Source organism: Spinacia oleracea, chromosome 4, assembly GCF_020520425.1.
Source record: "Spinacia oleracea cultivar Varoflay chromosome 4, BTI_SOV_V1, whole genome shotgun sequence".
NCBI lineage: Eukaryota > Viridiplantae > Streptophyta > Magnoliopsida > Caryophyllales > Amaranthaceae > Spinacia > Spinacia oleracea.
In genome coordinates, this window is record NC_079490.1 from 182,253,207 (window position 1) to 182,259,153 (window position 5,947).

The following is a 5,947-nucleotide window of genomic DNA, read 5'->3' on the forward strand; positions in this document are numbered from 1 at the left end:
CTTTTCTTCTTGAAAATCCTCACTTTCCACTCAAAGCAAACACCTATTCAAGCTGACACTCATCTCACGCGTTTCTCCTTCTTTGTGCCGCCCCACCGTCGAAGCCCCGTCGCCACCACGTCGCTTCCAGGTAGCCGCCCCCTCCTCTCTTCTTCCTCTCCCTTTTTTTATTGTGTCGCGCAGCTGCATCTCTGCCCGCTGCTGCCGGCGACGTCAGGTCGCCGGTGGTGGTGGTAGCGGCAACCCCTTTCCCTTTTCTTGATAGATTATATATGATTGTAATTTTCCTAAACATTAAACCCTAACTATTCAATTGGATTTATTTTTCTATATTCAAAGTATATAATCTAACTCAAATTAGTTAAATTGGAATCAAAGTTTAGAATTATGAACAATTATTGAATTTTAACTATGATAGGATTCTATTGAAGTACTTAATTTTCATTAGATTTCCTTGCTTTGAATTATGGATATCATGAAGTTAGTAGATTGTTTTACTGAGTGGTAATCAATTGTATTATTTGAATATGTTTTTGAATGGAACTTTTATAAGCATTTTTCAGATAATTTTAGAATGGTTTTAGAACTTATATTTTTCAAAATTAAATAAAATATGGGTACTTTTATACTTTAAGCATATATCCATGTATTTTAGTAAGTTGTTTATATTTTTATATTTAAGTATATATACTCTTATTTTAGATTATTTGAATATAATGGGTTATTTTAATTAACTAGTTTTGAATTTCTACACGTATGTTCGAAAGGAAGTTACTATAAACGTATAAGTGATATTTATGAATTGAACTATTATGTAATTTGGTATTATAAATTAAAGAAGTACTCTTATTTCACACTTTTGGGAAAAGAGATTGAAATAACGTAGTTAAGAATTTAGATCAAACAAATTTTAGAATTTCTAAGGAGGAGACTAACTATCCTTTTTATTCTTATGGATTTCGATTTAACTTTGGAATACAAGAACGAGTTGGGGAATAAAACATCCAAAATTGCGCTAAGATCTTGCTCAAGGTAACCCCATGGACACCTCCTTCAGTTATAACCTTTGAATCTATGTGCTAACGACTTAAATGCAAACCTATGAATATTCATTTTGCGATATTAAACAACCTCTCTTATAAAAGTTTTAAACTTTGGTTTTTCTAATGTTTTCAATATACATATTGAATTATCAAAGATGTTTTACGAATTAATCTTAATAGATTTCTATAATAAAACCATCGTATTTGTGATGTGGAAATGTGTTTATTGCCTTGTTTGTTTTATTTACTAAAGTGTGGATGTTTGATATGAGAAATGAATTAGAGAATGATGATACTTTATGGGTTGGGTTAATGGCGAATATCATGTTTTGTATTAGTGATCAAGTTATGGATTTGGGAGATTGAATGTGAGCTAATTAATTTCAATTACAATAGGAGAAACTTTTTGAGTGTTGGAGACTTGAGTTTAAGGTGATTGTGGGATTTAATGATTTTCGCCATATGCGGCAATTCGGAATTAATTATCGCCGTATGTGGCAAGATGGAAAACCGTCCTCATCTCTGGTGTGACTGTTCAGGGGCTCCCGGGTCACGTAAAAGCTAGAGTTTGGGGGTGTGCACATTAGAGGTTATTGAATTAGTTGGCCAACGAAGAATGAATGTACTGTTATGGGCTCCCGGGTACATCGCAAATAGACTACCAGGGGCTCCCGGGTCTATCTATTGTCCAGTAGATTGTCAGGGGGCCCCGGATCTACTTATAATGGAGAATTCAAGTAATTAGGAATATATGAGATAGGGTTTATACGATTGGCGAAGAACTCAAATGGAAAACCATTAGAAATCCTCAAATACTCATTTTGTTTTATATTTTATTATTCAAAATTATTTGAAAACGATGTCTAGAACTTTTGTGTACTATTTAACTTGTTTATGCTTCTATGATTTCTCAAATAATTATTTTACTGAGTGGAGTGGTGGTTACCAGCTTTGCTGATTCTTTTTCTTTGTTTGGTGTTTGTTTTATTGTTCTCCCCTTTGGGATTGAACCTGCGACGACCCATTTAATTATGGTGAGCAGGAGATGCAGGTATTGGCGTTGAATTTTAGGTACACGTGAAGTAAAGTTGAGAGCTTAGTTGAAGTGTACTTCTATGGAAGACTTTAGTGTGTATAAGTTATTTGAATTCTTTTAGTTATGTAATATTATTAGTACTTAGCTTTGCATCCACTTTATAAGTAGGTGTAGCAGTAACACCCTGATGGTGTATTGGGAAAATTTTATATGTTGGAATGATGTAGTTGATGCAGGTTAAAGGAAATATGACGTAATATCCTAAATAATATTTTAGGTTGTCCATATTTAGGGGAAATGCTGCCGAATTTTTTAATAATTAGTTAAGGTTAAAATTTAATTAGTGTCTTTAAAATAAGCTTAAATAGAGGGGTGTTACACCTATACTCTGTATTATGTGATCTGTTTCTGTTGTCATTCCATATTATGTATTCTGTTATCATCCCATATCCTGTCACCATTCTATTTCCTATATTCCGTTCTCGATAAAAAAGTAAGTTACGCATCTGTTTTCGTAAAAACTGTGTTCCAACATTTGAACGTCTTCAATGACTCTGTGAGAAGTCGATTCAAGTCAATAGATTCCCGATGACTCGTGAGGGAACTATTGGCATTTCCAGTGATGACCCTTCAGTCAAATGTTATCACTTTGGGGCTCGTGAGACCTTCTTTCGGACTTGATCTTAACCAGGCTAGGTTATAAACGCACTCCGTCTATCAATACTTTGATTATCGTCTTGCTCAGACTCAATCAAAGTGGGGGCTAACTGTAGACGCCTACATTTGTCCCTAGGCCCGATACGGTGTGTTCAATGATGAAACCAAACACCGCTTGACTAAGCTTTCCTAAATATGCAGCGAACGGTCCATGACTTACTGATAATCCTGTAAACCATACTTCCATTTTTAGAAGCTGCTATTTATAGTAACTGCTATGCTTGAATGCTATCCAGAAAAGTAACCGTATAAGATGAGTGTTTAAGTCGCATTACGATTTATCAATGGATAAAGGATAAGAGTTGCATCACAACCCGTATTCTAAAAGATAAAACTGTGAGTGAGATTCGGGAAAAAATCGGATAAACTGGAAAAGTGAAGTAAAACATTCTAGCGCTGGCACGTACGCGCCACAATATTTCCAACGCACAAATCCAAAGCGCCATTATTTTCTGGCGCTGCAATTTGTTTCTCACATAATCACACGAGATAAAGTTTTAATCCAGCTGTAAACAAACATATCTGGCGCTGACATGTGAAGCGCTAGAAAATAACAGCACTTCTGATCCAAGCGCTGGAAATTTCTAGCGCTGCACACATCTCAGCAGAAAACTCACATTTCTCAATTTTATCTTATTCTGGCCTATTTTACTATTGATATGCATGTTTTATATAGTATTTTTACCCCCGTCCCTTAGTGCTTTTATGTGTCAAACGTGCTCTTAGGAGCCATTTCTAGTACTAATGTGTGTTATTGAGTGTGCCTTGAGTTTCAGGTTTGATTATGAGAAATTGGTCGTTTTAGACCCGTTTCATTGTTGATCTAGGCCACTATATGAGTCCGAGAAGTTCGGGACCTCCATCGTCGACTTTCGGGAGCCTTGGATGCTTATGGTTGAGCCCCGGGAGTTAGACTCAGTGATATGGGTGAGCTACATTGAAGATTGCAAATCGCCCTGGAAGCTGTGGGCGAAATGCAACCATCGGGCGGATTTATAAGTAATATGGAATCATCAACGCGCGCCCGATCGGGCGCATTTCTCCCGATCCGGATCGGGCGGTCAATCTGGAGGCTGTATGAAGAGTTCACAAACCGCCCGATCGGGCGGATTTTGGCCCGATCGGGCCGACTATCGAGTGGATCGCCCGATCGGGCGAAGCGACGCCCGATCGGGCGACGCCAACCCCAGCACTTATGCGCGAGTTTTTATTTCCGGTTTTGGGCTATATTTTGGGCAAACTATAAATACTAGCCCCTTTTATTTTTAGTGGCATCTTATTTTCCAGCACTAAACCCTTAGTTTATTTCTCTAAGTTTTATTTCCTCTCTACATTAATTCAAACACTTAGTTCGATTTATATAAAAACACAAGCTTTCAATTTCCATTGTTGGAGAATTAGGTACTGCTTCTTACTTTAATTTATTCTATTGCTTTGATCATGTTTTCCATTATGTTAATCGCTTTGTTATTAGTTATCATGAGTGAGTAGTTTAATTTCTAGGGTTTAGGGGATCCATGAATGCATGATTGGGATTATATGTGGACTTGATTATTTGATTGATTGATTATAATTTCTATAGCTTATTATTATTGCTCGTCAATTCTGTTCGGCCGGACTATTTTGATTTGAGTTTGATTAACCTTAGATTATGCGCCGAGAGGTATAAATCTGATGTTTTTGGTCTGTGGCTATTAGATAGGAATTATTTCTAGTACGTAGCGAGAGCCCGCTAGTTGTTCTATCCTAAGGAATTCATAAGATTCGAGAGATGCATGTTTTCCTAGTTATGATTGTTAATTAATTGTTATTGTCCGTTGTCCAATCCCGGTCTGCATTTATGGTGAACCGCTGCCCTAGATTCCCTTAATATTGTTATATTTCAGTTTGATTATTTGCCTTAGCTTAATATACAAACCAATCCAATTCTTTGTTACAAGTAGCCTATATTAGTTAATTAATAGTAGAAAGAACATTGTTTCCCTGTGGATACGATCCCTGCTTCCCTTGCTATATTTTTAGTTGGTGAACGTTAGGTTTATCTTTGATAGGAGTGCGATTTAGCCTGTCAAATTTTGGCGCCGTTGCCGGGGAAACGGTTTTATTTTCTGTTGTTGATTGCTTATCCTAGATTATTGTTTGTTACTACTCAAGGAACTCACGTTCCTTGAGACCGGATCTCACATTGTTTTGTAGTCTTTGTCTATGCCCAGGACCGGAGGTACTAGTAATCTTACTCCATTCGATCCTGAGCCCGAAAGAACCTTTCGTAGACGAAGAACTTTCATTGCACAGTGTGGGAATTACTCTGATTCTGATAATAATATTGGCGATCTTTTTCCTTCAGATACAGATTCAGTTTCAGAGATAGAGATGGGTGACGAAAATCTGATACCGCCACCTACCCCACGGCTTACGGACTATTCTAAGCCAAGTCTGTCCGTGCTACCAAAGGCGATCATGCCTTCTATTGCAGCTGAGACCTTCAAGATTGAGCCTGCATTGATTAACATGATCGAGAGACGCCAGTACGGTGGGGGAACCAGGTGAAGATCTGAATCTTCACATTCAGTCCTTTATCCAATATTGCTCCACCATCAAGCAAAAGGGATTGACTCCGGAGCAGACTATGGAGATACTTTTCCCGTTCTCTTTGAGTGGGAAAGCTAAATTGTGGATTAATGGGTTGAATCGGGCGGCTTTGAAAATTAATAATTGGGAATCCTTGGCTCTTGCTTTTTATGTTAAATATTTTCCACCTGAGAAAACGGCTCGTCTGAGGGGTCAGATATTAGGTATCTCACAACAAGCGGATGAGAGTTTGTTCGAGGTTTGGGAGAGATTCAAGGATTTGCAAAGAGAATGCCCGCACCATGGTTTGGAAGATTGGTTCTTGATTCAGCAGTTTTATAATGGTCTGGGCAATGAGTCTAGATGTTTGTTGGATTCAGCTGCCAGTGGGAGGTTCATGCAACTTGAGGTTCCTAGAGCTATGGAGGTGATTGAGGAGATAGCCATTCACAATGCCCAGTATGGAAATCCTAGAGGTCTATCTAACAGGGGTGGTAAGCATGATTTAAATTCTATTGAACAATTAACTGCCCAATTGACTGCTTTACATTATAAATTCGATAATATGCAAGCGGCCAAT

General features: G+C 37.7%; 1 long non-coding RNA gene and 1 other non-coding gene across 2 annotated transcripts; one reads left to right on the plus strand and one right to left on the minus strand.

The window, feature by feature from the left end:
- Positions 1-2,350, plus strand: LOC130459686 (uncharacterized). The gene is made up of 3 exons (XR_008919270.1): positions 1-130; positions 983-1,032; positions 2,086-2,350. It is a non-coding gene; the product is annotated as an uncharacterized lncRNA (long non-coding RNA).
- Positions 2,351-5,569: 3,219 nt separating this feature from the next.
- Positions 5,570-5,676, minus strand: LOC130460171 (small nucleolar RNA R71). Its single transcript, XR_008920115.1, has one exon. It is a non-coding gene; the product is annotated as a small nucleolar RNA R71 (small nucleolar RNA).
- Positions 5,677-5,947: the final 271 nt, after the last annotated feature.